This window comes from Lygodium microphyllum, chromosome 15 (genome assembly GCF_053477565.2).
Source record: "Lygodium microphyllum isolate KBCC chromosome 15, Lygodium_microphyllum_v1.1.10, whole genome shotgun sequence".
NCBI classification, from domain to species: Eukaryota; Viridiplantae; Streptophyta; class Polypodiopsida; order Schizaeales; family Lygodiaceae; genus Lygodium; species Lygodium microphyllum.
Genome location: NC_141149.1, coordinates 132729138 through 132747132, shown reverse-complemented (window position 1 = coordinate 132747132; position 17995 = coordinate 132729138).

The window sequence follows — 17995 nt, the reverse complement described above, 5'->3', positions numbered from 1 at the left end:
AAGGAATTGTAGACATAGGGGCCGGTGTTAGTGTGCTAAACCATGCAGTCCTAGAGGCATGGGGAAACCCTCCTGTAGAGACTGCTAGATTCAATGTCACGTTAGCAAACGGAATGAGGGTAAGACCATTTGGGGTCTTAAAGAATTGGCCGGTAAAGATTGCCGGTGTGCAATTTTTGGTAAACTTCATTCTCATGAAGGGAGTGGATTACGACATACTATTAGGCCGACCTTGGATGAGGAATGCACGTCTCATAGAGGACTGGGGAAATGGATTGATTTTCCTAGGGAACATAACTAGTGCAGTGAGGGTAGAGATGGACACTTGGACGATGACACCTGTTGACCTAGCTGCCATCTCGACTATGCTAAAAGGCGATACTCAAACGACCAGACCCTATGGATCGCTCGCTAGATATATTCCTTGCCCCGAGGATGAGAGGGATTGGATGCACGTTTTGGCAACCATTGACCTACCATTCTCGGATGAGGAAGAACCACATCAGCAGGCTGCTAAAGCCGCAACCATGCCAACTGAGGAGCTAGTTGTGCCACTTTGCATGATGGCAGGAAGCTCACTCAACCCGGGCAAACCGGCCTCGTCCCACGTCCCCAACAACAAATTAGAGCTTCAGGAAATCGTAGAGTATCTGACCAATAAATTGGACGGCAATTTGGCTGCTAACTTAAAACCTCTACGTGACCTTTTAGCTAAACTAGAATGGAAATGGACCAAGGTCCACGACTTGAACTTGTTATATAACTGGGCTTTAGTTACTAATGACAAGGAGACTGAAGAGGGAAGCTTAGGGGATGATGAGCAGTCAGAAGGACATGACTCGGATGATGAGGAGTATGAGGACTGTCACTCTACGGGAGAAGAGAGTGAAGAAGAGATCGACACAATAGAGTACGACACGGAGGGAAAAGCGATAGAACAAATCAGGGCAGACTCGAGGCCTAGGAAAGAAGGGATCAGTCGGAACGAAAAAGGAGCCATGCAAATGGAGTGTGACAGATCTTGGCCAGAACGCATAGGAGCCGTGGATTACGAGCAAGCCGGAGTAGCACAACCATGGGTAATCCTAGTGCTCAAGACGGAAGTTAGCACCGAGAGTGATCCCGAGATACCGCAACCCTCTAAGGTCAAACGCACCAAGGGAGACTTGCCAGCCCACCTGAGGCACAGGAGGCTAAAAGAGGAGGCCAGAAAGCAAGCAAGGGACTCAGAAGCGGAAAGGCAGAAGAAACCACAGGATCTGCCCAAACGGTTTACAAAATTTAAAAAGGGTGACAGAGTGGTGATTCTGTTAGGTGCAAAAAGACAAGGTCAGACTAGTGAACAGATCGAGGGACCCGCCAAAGTCAAAGAGGTTAACTTGGCTGGGGAAGGTGAAAAACCAAGACCGGTGTTCGTTGTAGATGACTTGGTGGAGGATGAAGAGACCAAACTCGTTGCGCTCCTGCAAGAGTACATTGACGTATTTGCCTAGACATTGGACAAACTTAAGGGAGTCGACCCTAGGGTCGTGACTCATAACATCCCAATGGTCCCAGATGTAGTGCCAACGAAATAACAACCTTACCCCATGAATCCCAAGCACGCCCATGCAGTAAAAGAGGAGATTGATAAGCTCATGAGGGCAGGATTCATATATGAGATCGAGCACACAGACTGGGTATCACCTATCATAATTGTCATGAAAAAGAATGGAAAAATCCGAGTGTTCGTGAACTACAAAAAAGTGAATGTCGCTACGAAGAGGGATAACTATCCTTTACCTTACACCGAGCACATGCTTGAGAGGGTAGCAGGAAAGGAAGCCTACAGTTTTTTGGATGGTTTCTCGGGCTATAATCAAGTGCAAGTGCACCCCGACGATAGGCACAAGACTGCCTTTGCCACGGAATGGGGCGTGTTCACCTACATTATCATGCCTTTTGGGCTAATGAATGCACTTGCAACTTTCCAACGCCTAATGTGAACTATTTTTAAGGACATGCTTAGGCGCGAACTGGAAGTGTTTGTAGATGACTTATGTTTACACTCTAGTTGGGCCGAACACTTGGAGAAATTGAGAGCTGTTTTTGAAAGGTGTAGGCTATACCACCTCTCGTTGAACCCCTTAAAGTGCCAGTTCTGTGTGAAACATGGATGCATCTTAGGGCACGTAGTGTCAAGGAACGGCATTGCTACTGACTTTTCCAAAGTTAGAGTCATTGTTGACTTACCGCCACTTGATAACTACAAGGGAGTTCAGTGCTTCTTGGGACACACTGGATATTATCAACGCTTTGTACTAAATTACGCACTAATAGCTAGACCATTGTACAAGCTATTGATAGTGTTTGAGTGGACGGAGGAATGCCAGCGCGCATATGAGGAGTTGAAAAAGGCTCTTATGACTGCACCAATCCTACGAGCCCCAGACTGGAACATAACGTTTCATGTACACATAGACGCCTCTAAGTTCGCTATTGGAGCCGTGCTTTGCCAGCCTGGTGAACATAACTTGGATTACCAGGTGAGTTTTGCCAGCAGGCAGCTCACAGAGACCGAGATGAACTATTCCACGACAGAAAGGGAGGGGTTGGCCATGGTATTTACGGTAAAGAAATTTAGGCATTACCTGTTGGCCACTCCCTTTGTCTTCTTTGTTGACCATCAAGCCTTGCTGTATCTTGTGAACAAGCCTTGCGCTACGGGGCGCATAGCTAGATGGTTACTCCTCTTACTGGAGTTGACTTCTCTGTGGTTGTACGCAAAGGAAAGCAGCATTACATGGCTGACCACATGTCCCGCATACCCACAGGAGAAGCCGCTGGACAAGACGTGCCTGATGATTTGCCGGATGCCCATCTTTTTAACCTGTCTAGTGAGCGAGAACTATTTAAAGCTGATTTGACGCTGTATTGGGCCGATGACATAGTGGAAGTGCTAGAAAATGGACTACCAGAGCGACCCATTGAGAAGGCCAGGATGAAAAGACTTATCTTGAAATATCAGCCATACCAATTGATAGCTGGTCAACTCTACAGGTTGGGACAAGATGGTTTATTGCGCAAGTGCGTGTGTGAGCACGAGATGCATGATGCATTGAACCAAGCAAAAGGAGGAATCGCTGGAGGACACTTTAGCGGGGACACGACAGCCCGAAAAGTGCTACAATCCCAGCTATGGTGGCCCACCCTCTTCCGCGATGCAGTTAAATTTGCAAAGCACTGCAATGAGTGCCAAAGGACCAAAGTGCCTGTACGGAAGGACAAGATGGAGTTGACCCTTGTCATAGCTCGGCAACCTTTTGACAAATGGGGCATCGATTTTATTGGACCTATCAGTCTTGCGGCACAATATTCCCAAGCTCGCTATATCGTAGTAGACCGACTATCTAACGAAATGGGCAGAGGCACGAGCCACGAGGAAGAATGATGCTAGGACCACTGCAAAGTTCTTGTGGGAGCAGGTCATTTCACGGTCTGGCTGTCCAATTGAACTTGTAAGCGACCAAGGCACACACTTCATTAATGAAGTGATTGCCCACTTGCTCTCTACCTTCCTAATAATTCATCGGAAGAACTCTCCCTATTACCCTTAGGCTAATGGCCAAGCCGAATCCACAAATAAAATCTTAGTCAACGTGCTTACAAAAGTCGTGTCTACTTCAAGAAGTGACTGGGACAACAAGCTAATGGCGGCCTTATGGGCCTATTGCACAACTTATAAAACGGCTGTCGGACAGTCGCCTTTTAGGCTGACGTACGGAACTGAAGCCATTTTACCCTTAGAATTCTTCATCCCTAGCTTGAGGCTAGCAGTCCAGGAGCGTTGGGAGGGAAGAGAGGCTTGGACCAACCGCTTGGTGGAGCTAGAGCGCTTAACGGAGACCCGACTCTTGGCCACTCACTCTCTGATTTGTGAAAAGGCTCGACGAAAGATGTGGTTTGACAAGCATGTCAAGCAGCGAGACTTCGAACAAGGGGACCTTGTTCTACTATACTCAGTAAAAGGACATAAAGAGAAGATGAAGTTTTGGGGGCTAGGGCCTTTCAGAATATGCATGATTGGTAGGACCGGGAATGTTGAGTTGGAGACACTTGACGATGAAGGAATAGGGCTTTTTAATGGCAGCCGCATAAAGAAGTACTATCCTCCTTCCCATCCATTACATGAGCCACCCATGCTAGAACCCCCATAGATACTGTAACTGACCTTACAGATCAGGACGAAGAGGCAGTGGCACCGGCGTATCTACGAATCACAGTCGCAGCAGGAGCGGTGTATTCTTTTGAAGCCTTAATTGATGAAGGTGCCGACTACAACATCTTGACGCATGACCATTGTACACGCATTGGTCAACCGAAACTACAGCCCACTAAACCCCATTTGGGGGTACTGCTTATTCACTCCTAGGGAAGTGCGAGGTGGTCATTTCCATCGAGTCTGAAAGTTTACCAGCCTTCTTCCATGTGTTGCCTAACACTAAAGGAGCTGATAATGTGTCACTATTGGGTCGCACTTTCAAGAAGTAAACAAACTGTAATGTGGATTACAACCTAAACCGCATACATCTTGCTATCGGCAATGTGCGTATAGTGACGACCTTCAGCAAGGGCTGTCTTGATTCCTCCACCATTACGAAGCCACCGGTAGAAACCCGTACGACCACGCTTCAGCCCAAGTCTGAACAGAAGGAAACTACGGCCTCGTGCCAAGCTCTCGACCCCAGGCCCAAACCTACCAAGAGTGCTCGCAAGGCCAAGGAGTCCAAGCTTATGTGGGTACCAAAACGGTAGAAACCACATTTGGGTACACTACCCAAACACGATCCTAACCGCCAAAATCATCAGCCGTTCCGACCTAAGAGGCAGTCCAGGCGCTACCGCCGTAGACACACAACCACGCCGCGATGGATTCCTAAAGATCTCTTGCGGGCACAAGGATACTACGAGGGCAACCCCTGGATTTGGGTGCCTAAAAATGGCCAGCTAAGAAGCTCATCTACAAGCAATCTCACCCTAGTGAGGGAGGCTTGCACAAGTGTTGCTTAGAACATAGTCAGCAGGCCATGGCCGGCTATGGCTAGTAAGTCTCAGCTCATCTATTGACCAAAGAAAATGCCACAGGCCTTAAACCTACCTAATCCAGAGAACTTAAAAACCACTATGACTGCTCACTCAGAACCCAGCACAACCCCATGCCCCCGGAGCCTCCTACAGCACCTCAAAGTGCTTCAGAGTGCAAGGCCCAACCCGTAACATCGATGAGGGAGTCACCACTATCCAACCCAGTTGCATCACCCCCACCAGCGGGACTTAAACCTTCATACGCGGTACGACCTTTCCTCTCCTTGGCTAAGGACCTTGCTGCGATTTCTGGGGATGACTTAATAACCTGCATTAAGATGTTGGATGAAACTTTCACTACACTCGCTAGAAGTTATGAGAGGCTAGAACTAGGTAAATTGCTGCCGAACTGATAGCAAACGACGAAATCTCAAAGGAACAAGCTGCCCTCAGAAGACTTATCACTTCGTATTGTAAGCCCCCTCGTTCTGCTCCTAAACACGAGTTGCAAGAGCTCATGCAGATGGCAAGCTCGCCTTCCATGTTCTTGCAGCAGTGGTTTACTCTAAGGATCCAATGGGAGAAAAAAGGTTGCCGAATAATGACCAATGCTGAGCAACGCAGGGCAGTTAAAACCATCGAATATGACCCCACTTATGTGGCACCTATCTCGTTTAGGGTCTTGGCCATCACTCGCAATTAGCATTTGGACGACCATGTGCTCGCCCACCCATACATTGACCAATTCCTCACCGAACAGGAATTACATGTTGCCAGTCGCCTCAATACTGGAGATCTCTTCCACGATGTCTTGACCTACATTTTCCAAGTCTCCATCCAACCATCTACTCTTGATTCTCATGCCCAACTCGAATACAATCCAAGCTTCTATGATTGGTTATTGGCCATGTAAGTCAACCCATGCGACACAACGGTTACCTCGTCCTTCTGGTGCTAATCCTAGGAAGGATTCTTTGAAAGATCCACGACGAAGGGGGGGAGCGAGCAAATGTGAGAAAGAGCAGAGCAAAAATGAAAGTTATGCTATCTAGCTAGCAGATTGTTATAATTAATTAAGTTTCTATGGAAGAATACTGCAAGGGAAAACAATAGCAATTGCTACTGTGGGCCGGTTTCTAAAATTCAAGCCTCTAAGCAAGTATGCCAATTTTGGGCGCATACATTTTTCTCTCAAACTGAGTTTTGATTAGAAATAAGCCAGTTGTTAGGCATTAATGTTGGCATGGTGTGTTGACAGGTCACCACCATGGTAGGACAAGACAAAGGGGGCAAACTCCCATTCTCTGAAGAAGAGATGACCAAATTCGGCATCAGCACATCGAGACACGAGGATTCAATCAATTCACTTTCAAGCACACACTGAATCTGGATGAGGCCATCCTGGAGGAACCTGTGATCAAAGACTTGGTGGACAGATGCCACCTCCACAAGTATGTGGAAAAGGTGGGGCAGGCCATGGATTACGGCATGTGTGCAGATTTCTTGAGGAACTTCGACAAGGGCAGGAGCTGTGGCACTGTCACAGTAAGGACAGGGGAGCAGGAAAGAAGAATCGAAGTGCCCCTCAATGCAACAATCATAGAAAAGGCCCTAGGGCTCGTACCCAAGAAAGAGAGACGGCTGAGACGGGATGTCTACGCCATGCTGGGGGTAAAGAAAGAAGAGGTGCACACCGTGGATGGAATCAGCTTGGCTGACATCTCGGACCCAGCAGTGAAATTACAAGCGAAGATGATCCATACCCTCTTCTCAGGCCAACGGTACAATGCATTGATGAACAGGATCGGGGTCCCGCTATTGGAAAGCATCGCAGTAGGAGTCCCTGACGAGATAGACTGGAATGGGTTCGTATAGAAAACCATTCAAAGTTCAGCTGCCCTCCTCACTCCGGCGGAAGCACCAGCAGGAGGAGAATCTCCTGCCTCAACCGCGCGCTCCGCAAGGAAGAAACCTGCGTCAAAGGCAGCTACAATTAGATACGGTGGTATTCTGACAGCCATCATAGATGAAGCAATAAAGGATGCGGGCGTCATGGAGGAGCAAGCTGCGCATCAAAGCCCACCTCACCACGAAGGAGGGGAATCAAGTGAAAGAACAATAAGTGACAAGGGAGAACACGTGGTGCCGCCTATACAAGCGAGCAAACCCAAAGAACAAAACAAAAGTGACAGGAGACAGAAGGAGAAGAAAGAGAAATTAAGTAAAGAAGAACGGGCTGACATCAAGAGGGCTCAAAGAGAGTCTAGGAGGGCTGAGGAAGAAAGGAGGAGGAAAGAGGAGGAGGAGGTTGCAAGGATAAGAGAGGAGTCGAAGAAGGCAGAAGAGGACAGGAAAAGACGGGCAGGAGAAGAAGTCGAAGAGCAGCGACCGACTGAAGGAACTGGCCGAATTGGCAGAAGCTACAAGAAGATCTGTGGAAGAGACCCATGGGGGTGGAGAACTCGAACCCGTAAGCCCCCGCCATAAAGCTGAAGCCAGTGCAAGTGTGGAAGCAGCTCCAGTGGTCGTAGGCAAGGGCAAATCCCTACTACATCCACTTCCTTCCTCCTTTTTGCCGACAACGGCGGCTGAAACTACGACTGCAACCACTGCACAACCCACACCTCCCCTCGACACGGCACAACTCATGACCATGATGCAGATGCTAGTGAGCAAAGTGGCCGAAATCGTGCCAGAAACCAGATTGAAAAGGCCCACTGCCCGTAGATGCAGAGTCACGGCAAGACCCTAAACGACAAAGGCTGGAGGCATCGACGACCACGCCCCATACTCCCATGCCCCGACACTGACTATGACGCATATGTGGCTGAGCTACTGACACAATTGGACAAGGCAAAAGAAGAGAAGAAAGTGGTCTTGCTGGAGCTAGAGAAAGACAAAGAAACGTCAGTGGCCCTTAGGCTAGAAGTCTCAAGGCAGGAAGCCGACAGACAGAGAGAAATAAAGGCCCTGCAGGACCAACTAGCAGAAAAAATGAAGGAAGCCCAAGACAATGAAAGCCGCCTTAGACAAAGGCTGGAAGACGAGGAGCAGAGCCTGGTGGCAGAACAAAGGAGCCTAAAGCTACTAATGCAGCAATACAGTGATCTACAGCAAAGGGTCGCTCAAGTGAAAATGCTCTACTAGGGGGTTTAGGAAGGCGAAGCCACTGTTCCACGAAAACATGCCACGGAGCCCCAGTCGTGGCAGGAGCTGGAAGAACAGAACAGGTTAATGAGAGAAATCGAATTCTTGAAGAGTGAAGGGCCAGGAGTCTCAGCACGTGAAGCAAAACGGCTACAGGATGAAGTGCAAAGATTGCAAGATGTGTTAAGTGAGGGACTTAACCGAACGCTTGGCGGTGGCAGAATGCGAAAGAATGCTCGCAGAAGCTAGGGTTGAGGCTGCAGAAATAACCACTAAAACCCAGCGGCAGGCCTTCCTCAACACGGTGCTCCACATGATGCAAGCTGAGGGCGATGATCCAGTGGAAAAGGTGAAAAGAAAGTTGGAGCTAACCACTCGAGCTCTAAGATACGGTCTTCAAGAGTGGGAGCTTCCAACAAGTACAGGAATCACTAAAGAGCAACAATTCTACTACCTACGCTATATGGGCCTTTCCACTACTGAGCTCAAGGAGTTAGGTTTTTAGGAGCAGGAGCAGCCACCACCACCACCACCACCAGTCATTCCACCTGTGGTTGAGCAGAATGTTGAAGAGGGTCTGGATCTCGAGCAAGATGATGATGAAGAGCCACAAAGAATGCCGAGTCCGCCTCAACCCGATATCCCACAGGAGGAGCCTGCAGATGCCCATCTACCTGAGCACATAGTTGCAGCAAGGAGAAGGAGACAAGAGTTAGCTGAGGAGGCCCAACGCCGAGCACGCACACTTCCATGACAACTCTCTGAGGAGCCCATGCCACTGAGGAATGATACACATCCTGTAGACTGGCCTCAGGAGTTGGTCATCTGGCGTCAACGAGAGTTACATAAGAGGTCGTTCGAGCTTTTGTTTGCTTTCCCATGCTCTTTGGACCGGGCCCTGTCTCTAGGAGTCGTAGCCAAGATCAAAGATCTGGCTAACGAACTTGCAAACAGATGGATGGAAGAAAGGAGCATGATAATGACTAGGTGGCGACAAGAGCCACAGGAGTACTGGGAAGACAAGGCCAATCTGGTTCCCAAAACCGTCCAAGGCTACGAGGCACAGCCAAAATGGCAAAGGCGGATTTGGGACACCAATTTTGATGCATGGACCGCATTTTGTAGTTCACTCCCATATACATGCCCTACCCCCGTAGGCATGGAGTGGACTATGATAGAGATTTACATGGGATTATGACTTCCTGAAAATATATAATGTAAATGCTAGAAGCCCTGAGGAGTGCTTAGCGTTTAGGGTAGAGGATATACTTCCCTCTATAAACCTTTTCCTTGTAGACTTTTCTTCCTGCCCTGATCCAGCATTTTTGACCACTTGTAATTACCTCCGACTTATCAAATTCTTGCTACTCCAGAAACCTGTAGCAGAGGAAGCCCATCTACCCCCACTCTTCTTTGATATTAACCTAGGAATAGATAGTAGAGCCATGACTAGGTTGATGATGCGGGCTACTCTTCTCCCTGCCTTCTGTCTACAGCTCTTAGAAAATATGAGCGACACCCGCTTTGCAAGGTGTACTCACCCCTTCTTGTCCACCACTCCTCTGAGAGCTAAAGCCGTTATTAAAGAATACTTACAAAGTCACGCATTCTTATCACAATGCTTGCGACCGCCCCGCGACTAAATAGGTGCCATATACCTTGCCAAATGTACTCTCTCCCATTCCTTTAAAAAAAAAAAAACAGTAAAGCTGAAAGATGAATTTACTACTAAACAGGTTGACAGGGAGGACACTTCACATGTGCTTGCAGTCTTCCTTCACTATTATTGTGCACCACACTCACTGCATCTAGAGTCCTCTCTAGCCCCTCCCCCACTTCACACTTAGGGCACATCAAGGGCAAGACTTTTAGACTTGTCACCCTAAGTTTTGCACCACACCTCCAACGACGCACGAATTGGGTCCTCAAGAGTGGGACATTGCCAAGGGCTTACCCAAGGTTAGACCCATTTCCCAGTTCCACTGGCACGGGCACCATGCACTACACAGTGAGACAGACACACCCCTAGGAAGTGCACAACTTTTCTTGCAGGTTATGTTCGTGTTTTCCGAACGGGCTGCTTGGCTGAAGAAGATCGTCCACTACATCCTTCAATGACAAGGAATTTTTCCATCAGTCGGACATGACTCCATTCCCACAACTTTGAAGCTTCCCTGCAAAGCTCTAAAGGGCTCCACACACTTTATGTGGCCAAACATCCGTCTACTGACGGCTGCCATAACTGAACCAAATCAAGTAGAAGAAAACCCCAGTGATGGATTTTCCATTGGCATAGATCTTGGAACCTCATCGTCCAACGATCCCTGCCCAATGCCTCAGATCTACGGATCGCTTATTGCTTTCACAAGCCTAAAGACCTTCAACTCAAAACTAAAGACCTTCTACTCCAAGACAAGGATCTTCAACCACAGTCACGGGTTTTCAAGGCCAATAGCGTTTGGGGGTTTTTTCCAGAATAAATCCCTCCAATACCACCCTCCTAAGGGATTGCTTATTGCTTCAAGCGTTTCAGATACTCAAAGAACAACCGGCTACCTAAAGGGGCGCCACAACAGTGTGAAAGATGCCTAAGATATTCATGGAGCCTAAAGCACGCTGGAATCTCTCCTAATCATCGTCATCAAACCCCATCACTTCTCATTCACAAGCATCAGTGTCATCTACTCACCAGTCCACCTCACGACAGCTTCATCTATCCCACTACCTTTCACCACAGTGCCATGGGACTGGCACTTGGCTAGGAGGGGGGTAATGTTTACCGCAGCACAGAGGAGCGGGAAATGGAAAAAAAGAAAAGAAGAAAAAGGCACCTTAACTGGCAACCAGACCCTGGAAAAAATTAAATGCACGGGCACGACCCTCAAGAAGTCTTAGAGTCACCCAAGGAGAGTAAAATAATAAAAAGCGCACCATTAAGTGCGAAAACACTTCCAAAACCTTGTAAGAGAGCACCAGGCTCATTCATGTGCAAATTGTATGCATTAGTTGGGGATAGGATAGATTAGAACGGTGGGAAATGAGAAATAGGCCTAGGCTAATGGCCGGCCATGTAAAAAAGGGGGATGACTGCCCATGAAAAGTAGGGCATGTATATAAAGTTGAAAAGTGAATGGAAAGCTCATTCTTGTGTGTGGCGGCCAAAGCCTCTTCTTTTTCCTCTCTTGTTTCTTGCCTTCTTGCTTGTGCTTGAGAGAGGGATTGAGAGAGTGTGAGGGAGTGAGGGAGTGATTGTGTGAGAGTGAGGGATCTTGGAGAAGAAGCTCTCCATCTTCTCTCTTCATCTTCTCCTCCTCTTTTCTCTTCTCTTGTCTCCGCGTGGCTATGGAGGATGAAGCTCATGGGAGAGGGATTGAGGTTGCTTGAGCTTGCCTCAAGGATCGTGGAGCTACCGGTGTGCAAGAAAGAGGAGGGTACTCAATCGAGCATCAAGGTAAGCTCACTACACCCGTAAGGTAGGCATTGCGCATCGGCTATGTGAGAGGTAGCCATGGCCGCTCGGTTCGAAACACTTGAGCAATAAGTGGTCCGTAGGTCTTGGGGTAAAGCTCGAAGCTCCCCTCCAGCTATAAAGTGGGTGGAAGCTCATGCATTAAAGGATAATAAAGCAGCAAGTGTGGCCAAGTTTTTATACTCTAATTAATAGGTCACCTTATAGTGGTATTGATAGGTCACCTTATAGTGGTATTGATTTCCAAGTTGCAAAGGAGGTATCGACAAGAAAGCCTATCTCATATGCTCATTTGTTTGTCTTTGGATGTGAGGCCTTTTGCCATGTCCCCAAGGGCAAATGCAATAAGTTGGATCCTAAAAGTGTGAAATGCATTTTTCTTGGCTATGGAGATGCACGTGAGATGGGATATCACCTTTGGGATCTGCGAGCGGCACAGAAAGTGATCCATAGCCATGATGTTGTGTTCCATGAGGACAAAATGCATATGTAGTCTGAGAAAGTTGTTGAGATATGTGGGGTTATCTTTCAGGTTGAGCCCCTTACTCCTGCACAGTCAACTAGACAGCCTGCATGAGTGGCCGATCTTCATGGCTAGGCTCGGGTACGTTACTCATGAATATATGTGTGCATCGCGTGGGTTCAAAATAAGATATTTTAAAAATACCATTTTTATACATTTTTTACATACAAAAGGGTGTAATACAAAGGGGCTATTTATAGATTGAATAGAAAAGGGTTATGTTTTATTTAAGAAAAAGTCACAGATAAGGATATTTATAAATAGGCCTTGAATGCATGTGATGTAGAGTGATGTAGAGGATATACATATAGTAACTTCCCCGAGTGGCCAGGATGTCAGATAGGATGTTGGACATGCATCACAACCTGCATTGAGGTGTTCTGCTAGAGATAGATGACCTAATGATCCTCATGACCATTATGAGCCCTCCATAAATTATTTCTTGGTTACAAATGTAGGAGAGCCTCTCACCTATGATGAGGCTATACATAGGGGTGAGAGTCACTCCTAGGAGAGGGCTATGCAGTCTGAGATTGAATCATTGCATAAGAATCATACGTGGGATTTGGTTGGAAAGAGGGCTTTGCCTTGCAAGTGGGTGTACAAGTTGAAAAGTATCCCTGGACACCCCAAGCAGGAATACAAGGCCAAATTGGTAGCAAAGGGTTTTAAGTAGGAGGATGGTGTTGACTTTGATGAGGTCTTCTCTCATGTGGTTAAGATGACCACCCTACGCTTAGTCTTGGCTTTGGCTACATAGCTTGACTTGGACTTGTATTAGTTGTGGATGTCAAGACGACTTTCTTACATGGAGACTTGCATGATGAGATATATATGGAGCAGGCTAAGGGCTTTGTAGAGCCTGGCAGGGAACACCTAGTGTGCAGATTGAGGAAGAGTCTTTATGGCTTGCAGTAGGTACCTAGGAATTGGCATCACAAATTTTATGCATTCATGCAGTCACAGGGCTACAACCACAGTGCTATGGACCCGTGCTTGCTTGTACAGAAGAAAGCTTGTAATGGTTCATTATTGATTTTGGTACTCTATGTGAATGACATGCTTTTAGCAAGGAAAGCTCATGATGAGCTTGATGCTCTTAAGGTTCATCTCAAGAAGAGCTTTGAGATGAAAGATATGGGACATGTCTCTCATATACTTGGTATGCGCATTATGCGTGACAGGTCTCAGGGGCTACTCTATCTATCATAGGAGTATATCCATAAAGTCCTTGAGTGATTCCATATGCAAGATGTGAAGCCTACTGATTGTCCACAAACGGACGAGTAGAGGGCTGAGATGGTCGAGATTCCCTATGCATATGCAGTCCGCAGTCTTATGCATGCCATGATAGCCACCTGTGTCCAGATATTGCATTTGCAATTGGTGTTGTGGTATGTTATATGGCTACACCTGGCAAGAGGCATTGAGATGTCGTGAAGGGTATCATGAGGTACATAAAGGGCACTACTGATATGTGCATATGTTATGGCAACCATGATATAGGAGTCATGGGATACACTGACTCTGACTATGAATGTCATGCAGATAGTAGGAATTCCACTTCTTACTATGTGTTCACTTTTGCTGGAGGTGTTGTTTCATGGATGTCTAGGGTGCAAAAATGCATAGCCCTTTCTACTACAAAGGCCAAGTATGTTGCAACCACCACTAAGGCTTGCAAGGAGGCCATTTGGTTCGGTCGTTTGGTTGCTGACCTTGGTATTGTAGATGCTATCTCTACACTACATTCGGATTCTATGAGTTCTATCCAGTTAGGCAAGAATCTGGAGCCAAGAATCCGGTCTTCCATGTGAAGATGAAACACATTGAGGTGAGGTATCACTTCATTCATGAGGTCATTGAGGACAAGTTTGTTGATCTTGTCAAGATCTCAATTGATGAGAATCCTGCAGACTTGCTCAGGAAAAGCCTCTCTATAGAGCATTTTTCCTCCCTAGGAGGTTGATGGGCATTGGATGAGATAAAATCTTTCATCATCCTGTTGTATCTATGTGTATATTGTATTGTCTTTTATTTTTTCTTTTCACTACTCATCACTGAGGTAGATTTGCCTTTAAGTGGGAGGTTGTTGGGGGTAAAGGCGCATCTGCGCCTAACTGTTGTGTATTACTACACTAACAGTACTTGCACCTACACATTGTAGGGAGTTGTAGACCTAATAAAAATTGTTTAAACACATTCTCTACTTGTTTTTGATAAAACTAAACTTGTACATTTGAATCATATTTCTATTGTTAAAATCCAAACTTTTGATACCATGATTCCTACATATACATTAGATTCTCATTTTTTTTCTATTGCATGGCATAGATTTTAGAATACTAATAGCAATGTTTTTAATCACTATACATATATAAATGGATTTTTAAATTATCAAATAAATTTGTATGTCACTACACCATTTAGGAACATTTCAATGAATGAAATACATGCATCACCCCACATGAGACATAAAGGCATCTACTATAGCTACATGTAAGGAATATTTTTATTGACCTACAATTAAGCATGATATTTTTAAATTTGGGTCTAAGTGCATTGTTTGCCAATGCATTAAACATTAACATGATAAATAATATGGATTACTTATGCCTTGACCTATATCTATAGACCAAGGGAACACATCTCTATGGACTTTATTATTGGTCTTCCCACAACATCCATACACAATGTTATGATATGGACTATAATGGATAGATTTCTATGAACTAGATTACTTTATCCCTTGTAAAAAGACATTGATCACACCATAAGCTATTAAACTATTCATTAGCACCATCTTTTCTCATCACATATTTCCAAAAGTCATACTTTCTTATCATGATGGTACCTATCATCTTGTTTTCTTACAACAACACCCCACACTTTGCTATTGGTAGATCACCCTTTGAAATGTATATGGCAAGAAACCACATGTGCCTATGACCACTATAGCTATTGATGTTTCAATTATTGCCAATACTGTAGCTAGTGATCACAAGAAAGTTTTAGAAGAAGTGATTGATATGGTTACCCTAAACCCTAAACAAGAAATGCAAGACAATTAAGTTCAAAGAAAATGATTTTGTTTGACTTCATATTGAAAACAAGAGATTGAAATTCATTGAAAGACATCCTAAAATTAAACTAGTCCCAAGATATTATGGACCATTCCATATTGTTTAAGATCAATGACAAAGCATTTAGATTGACCATTTCTCCTCATTGGTAAACTCACAATTCATTTCATAATAGTGCTAAAACCTTTTAAAGGAATCAAGCCAGTAACTCTAGTTGTAGAAGACCCATCATTGTTAGAAGGAGATACAAAAATGCTAGTATTTGAATTTCTCCTTGACCATAAGCAAACCACCAATAGAACTAGTAATCAATACTATAGTCATCTAGTTCAATATAAAAAACATTCTCTTGAAGACTCCTAGTGGATTCAAAAATCATTGCTAAATCTGTCAATGCTACACATAATCACATTAACGTTGGATCAACGTAGATTCACTACATGATGTAGTGTTTTGTGAAAATAGATGAATGCCTTGTTTTCATAAGATATATAAAGATTCAAATTTGCCACATGAGGCACTATATTGATATTTGGATTACCTCATTGATATAAAGCAAATTAAGTGCATGAGATAGCACTAGGGTGTGGTTGATCATCTGTGTAATTTTATTTATTTATGAATTAAATATAGTTATATTTTTTAACTCCCATGCAATGTTATGATAAGTGCTATGAAAATAAGATTATTTTTATTTACTTATTTTTATACATTTTCATTGTTTATTTGCCGCATGATTTGTGACATGTTGTTCCATGTGTGCATGCATGTAACACTAGTTGCATTATGCCTGGTAGATAGATTAGGCAAGGAACTACTATGTTTTGTCTCGTGATGAGTAAATTATTGATTGGAGTTATGTAGATTAAGTAATCAGAGTGGAATACAATTCAATATGCATGAATTAATCATTTTTGGATGCTTCATTGCAAGGATTTATTGTATTTTTAAGTGCTCTCTAGTGTAGAGATAATATTGTATATGCATACACAATTTATTTATTTAGATGTAACCTTTGTGTTAGGTCTAAAGAACTAGATTGTTATTTTTGTAAACCTTAGAATATATCTATTTAATAGGAATTAGATATTATTAGACAAAAGCATGGTGTTGATGTAAAAAATACAAGAAGCCCAAAAAGTGGGATGCTTTTCAATCATTTTTTATCTAAAAAAGTTAATATAATTCCATAAATACATGCATGGAGGAGGTGCTCATTTATGCAAGGGGGAGATTGTACCCAATGACAATGTTGTGTACTCTTGGTCTCTATTTTTTCTCTTCTTTAATTGGTGTTATCTTGAATTTTTCACTTAATATTTGCTATTATATGGTGAAGGAGTACACTCCCAAAAGGAGGGGACATGCAAGACCCATGCATGAAGAAGATATCATTTCACTGACAAGATCACCGTGGAAACCAACAATAAAGGAGCCTTAACCTTCCATCCCTAGCTAAGGAGTCCAAGTTTTTTAGTAGCATTGATATATTGTTATTAAGTTATTTTGAGAATTAGGATTTCTAGAAAATGATTGTATGTAGTTCTTTTTTAAATGTCTTTATGATTGTGCTTGTTGGAATGGCCCCAAGGTACCATGTGAATGCTTGAGAGAATAAGATAAGCCACTCTAGTGCCAATAGCCAAGTGGTGCAAAGAAGGGCAAACATGTTGTCACTTCATCATCTGAGGTGGAGGAACTTAAGGGGATGTGAGTAAGTAAATGCCTTATATGCATAGGATTTCTTGGGTGTGTAATCTTAATCCTTGGCCTCTCTCAAGTCCAATCTTCTCACTTTTACATGACCATGGCTCATCAATTTGTGGCACAAACTTTTCTCATGACACATGGACTTGCCTATGGATCTATAGGACTTGCACGCATTTTGTACATGCATGAATATAAATTGAAAAAGACTAAGATTCTAGGAGATATTGCAATTTGCAAGAGAGTAAACATGACTCTCACTACTTGATATAATTTGTAAGACGAAATAAAAATCTAATTGTCTAAAGTAGATGTCCTACATATGCCATCTTGAAAATGTTTTTAGATATTTTCTTACAAGTGTTTGGGCACATATTTTAACACCCTTTAAGCTTAAGCTATCTTTAATCGTTACAAAGGGTCTACTAACTGGTCTATTTTGACTCCTTTGGTCATGATTTGACCAATGCTTTAACTTTGAAGTTTTTAATTGCCCTTCTAAAGCCTTCTTTGGTTGAGGTTAACACATTGGGAAAACAAGCATTATCACTAACATTATGATTTTAAGAAGTGATTGATCATGTTGATTATTTGCATTAGATTCATATTGTGACTTGTGTATGTCACAATTTGAGACCCATTGAGTCTATTAACAACTCAAGTATTGGAACCCTACCCCTTGTGTTTAGCATTAATGAGGATTATTTAGAATTGATGGCGTGACTATTTACAAATACATGTTGTAGTAGGATGGAATAAAATTTAATTTTCTACAATAGATGTTCTACCTATGGAATTCTGATACCTAAGTTTCTCTAATGTTTTCCAAAAAATTGGTGGGCACACATTTTGGCACCCTTTGTGCTTAAATTAGTTTTATTTCTTTCAAAATGTCTACTACTTTGCTCATGTTTGACCAACCCTTTAACTTTGAATTTTTTCCTCATCCTTCTATAGCCTTCTTTGGTGAGATTAACAATTGGGCAAACGAGCATCACAAGC